This window comes from Vombatus ursinus, unplaced genomic scaffold (assembly GCF_900497805.2).
Source record: "Vombatus ursinus unplaced genomic scaffold, bare-nosed wombat genome assembly UNPS02011916.1, whole genome shotgun sequence".
Classification (NCBI taxonomy): Eukaryota; Metazoa; Chordata; class Mammalia; order Diprotodontia; family Vombatidae; genus Vombatus; species Vombatus ursinus.
The window spans coordinates 928,070-931,926 of NW_020951694.1; the positions used below are offsets into that span (position 1 = coordinate 928,070).

General features: G+C 36.8%; 1 pseudogene; it reads right to left on the reverse strand.

Annotated features, from left to right (window-relative positions):
* Positions 1-390, reverse strand: LOC114039474 (annotated as a pseudogene).
* Positions 391-3,857: the final 3,467 nt, after the last annotated feature.

Below are 3,857 nucleotides of genomic sequence, written 5' to 3' on the forward strand. Positions count from 1 at the left end.
TTAATCCTCCCCCTCTTTCTCCTCTTCATCCCGTTTGATCTGGAAGTATTGTAATTCATAACTCTCCTTGCTGTTGGCCACCACTCGCAGCCAATCCCGAAGATTGTTCTTCTTTGAGTATTTCTTTGTCAGGTACTTCAAATACCTTTTAGAAAATGGCACCTCTGATGTCACGGTTATCTTACTCTTGCTTCTCTCGATGGTTATGACTCCGCCACCAAGGTTGCCAGCCTTTCCATTCACTTTGATTTATTCTAGTAAAAACTGCTCAAAATTAGCTGCATCCATAATCCCATCTTCCACAGGATGGATACAATCCAGGGTAAACTTAAGGACTTGCTTCTTTTTTTTTTTTCCGCCCTTCATCACAGATTTCTTCACAGGCGCCATGGCGATCGCGGAGCCAGAAAAAAGCAATAGCAAATTTTTAAGGAGTTTCTGGGCAAGTTAAGTGCTGAAGAATAGTAGACCATACACATTGGAGTGGTAATGGTGATATAGCAGAGCAAGAGAGGAGTTCCTAGAGGAATTCTGCAATTCATCTTCACTCTCCAGACACTCAGGAGGACAATACATGTTTCTTGGAAAAGGAAGTAGTCCAGAAACAAAGATCCGTAGCTGAGGAGTATCAAGGGACAAAGCAACAATCAAAATTGAAGAGTAACTTTGATTTTGCCCTTTATTACTACTGTAGTATATATGTGGTCTGTGTAGGTCAGGGAAAAGGGAAAAACTATTTTTTGAAAAAAAAATTCATATGTATGTGTATAATACACATACATCACATTGGTATGTGTATTTTTTACATCACCAAGATTTCTCTAGTATCCCTTTTCCTTACCCCTCCCAGACAGCCACCCCATATAACAATATTGTAAAAGTAAGTTTATATTAATATCTTTTGCTTTCTTTTATATCACCATAATTTCCCCCAATACCTCCCCTCACATTATATAACAATAATATTTTTAAAGGCAAAACAAAGAGAAAAAATAGATCAGCAAAATTGACATCAACAAAACAAAAATAACCTGAAAATATTTACAATTTAGATTTCTCTTTATCTGATAGGCATCCCCTCAATTTCCAATTCTTTGCCACCACAAAAAGCGCTGCTATAAATATTTTTGTACATGTGGGTCCTTTTTCCATTTCTATGATCTCTCTGGGATACAGACCTAGAAGTGTTATTGTTGGGTCAAAGGGTATGCACATTTTTATAGCCCTTCAGGCATAGTTCCAAATTGCTCTCCAGAATGGTTGGATCAGTTCACAACTCCACCAATAATGCATTAGTGTTCCAATTTTTCCACATCTTCTCCAGCATTTATAATTTTCCTGTTTTGTCATATTAGCCAATCTGATAGGTGTGATGTGGTACCTCAGAGTTATTTTGATTTGCATTTCTCTAATCAATAGTGATTTAGAACATTTTTTCATATGACTATAGATAACTTTAATTTCTTCATCTGAAAACTGCCTGTTCATATCCTTTGACCATTTATCAATTGGGGTATGACTTGTATTTTTTTTGTATTTAAAAAATTTTTTTATTAATTTATTTTTAGTTTTCAACATTCACATCCATAAACTTTTGAGTTTTAAATTTTCTCCCCCTCCCCCTCCCCCTCCCTTCTTAAGACGGCGTGCAATTTGATATAGGCTCTACATATACATTCATACTAAACATTTTCACATTAGTCATGTTGTAAAGAAGAATTAGAACCAACAGGAGGAACTACAAGAAAGAAGAAACAGAACAGAACAGAAGAAAAAAAAAAGAGCAAATAGTATGCTTCAATCTGCAATTCAAACTCCATAATTCTTTCTCTGGATGTGGATAGCATTTTCCATCATGAAACTTTTGGAGATGTCTTAGATCCTTGCATTGCTTGGAAGAGCACAGTCTATCAGTTAGTCATCACACAACATGACTGTTACTGTGTACAATGTTCTCCTGGTTCTGCTCACTTCATTCAACATCAGTCCATAGAAGTCTTTCCAGGTTTTTCTAAAGTCCTCCTGCTCATCATTTCTTTCTTTCTTTCTTTTTTTTTTTTGCTAGGCAGTGGGGTGAAGTGACTTGCCCAGGGTCACACAGCTAGGAAGTGTTATGTGTCTGAGGCCAGATTTGAACTCAGATCCTCCTGAATCCAGGGCCGGTGCTCTATCCACTGTGCCACCTAGCTGCCCCCTCATCGTTTCTTATAGCACAATAGTATTCCATTACATTCCTATACCACAACTTGTTCAGCCATTCCCCAATTGATGGGCATCCTCTCAATTTCCAATTCTTCGCTATCACATATAGAGCTACTGTAAATATTTTTGTACGTGTGGGTCCTTTTTCCATTTTTATGATATCTTTGGGATACAGCCCTAGAAATGCTATTGCTTAGTCAAATGGTATGAATGTACATTTTTATAGCCCTTTAGGCATAGTTCCAAATTGTTCTCCAGAATGGTTGCATCAATTTACAATTCTACCAACAATGTATTAATGTTCTAATTTTCCCACATCTTCTCCAACATTTATCATTTTCCTGTTTTGTCATATATAGCCAACCTGGTAGGTATGATGTGGTACCTCAAAGTCATTTTGATTTGCATTTCTCTAATCAATAGTTATTTATAGCATTTTTTCATATGACTATAGATAGCTTTAATTTCTATATCTAAAAAGTGCCTGTTCATATCCTTTGACCATTTCTCAATTGGGGAATGACTTGTATTCTTATAAATTTGACTTAATTCTCTATATATTTGATAAATGAGGCCTTTATCAGAGACACTGGTTGTAAAAATTCTTCCCCAGTTTTCTGCTACCCTCCTAATCTTGGTTGCATTGGCTTTGTTTGTGCAAAAACTTTTCAATTTGATATAATCAAAATTATCCATTTCACATTTCATAATGTTCTCTATCTCTTGTTTGGTATCTGTTTGGTCATAAATTCTTTTGTTCTCCATAAATCTAACAGGTGAACAAGTCTTTCTAGGTTTTTCTGAAGTCAGCCTGTTCATCATTTCTTATAGCACAATAGTATTCCATTACATTCATATACCACAACTTGTTCAGCCATTCCCCAATTGATGGGCATCCTCTCAATTCCCAATTCTTTGCCACCACAAAAAGAGCTGCTATGAATATTTTTGTATGTGTGGGTTCTTTTCCCATTTGTATGATCTCTTTGGGATATAGCCCTAGAAGTGCTATTGCTGGGTCAAAGGGTATGCACATTTTTATAGCCTTTTGGGCATAGTTCCAAATTACTCTCCAAAATGATTGGATCACTGGCTTCCCCATGAGGCTATAATCCCATCAACTGGCCTTTCATTGTGGCTACACCCAATCTCCCCTCCATTGTCTTGCCTCCCTATGGTCCCAGGCCACTTCCCACCTTTGGTATCTCTATTATCTCATGGACTACTTGGCCTCTCCTAGATCCCTCTCACAGTCTTTCTGTATATAAGGTCCATCTTGTCTCCATTAAGATGCTCTAATTCTTAGAATCTAGCCAATAGCCCATAGATGCTCAGATTCCTTAAGAGTCTAGCTAATATGGCAAATCTTCAATAAACCTTGTTTTTGGCTGCAAGAAAAGGAAAAAAATGGTTGGATCATTTCACAACTCCACCAACAATGCATTAGTGTTCCAATTTTCCCACATCTTCAACATTTACCGTTTTCCTGTTTTGTCATGTCGGCCAATCTGATAGGTATGATGTGGTACCTCAAAGTTGTTTTGATTTGCATTTCTCTAATCAATAGTGATTTAGAGCATTTTTTTTTCATGTGACTATAGATGGCTTTAATTTCTTCATCTGAGAACTACCTGTTCATATCCTTTGGCCATTTA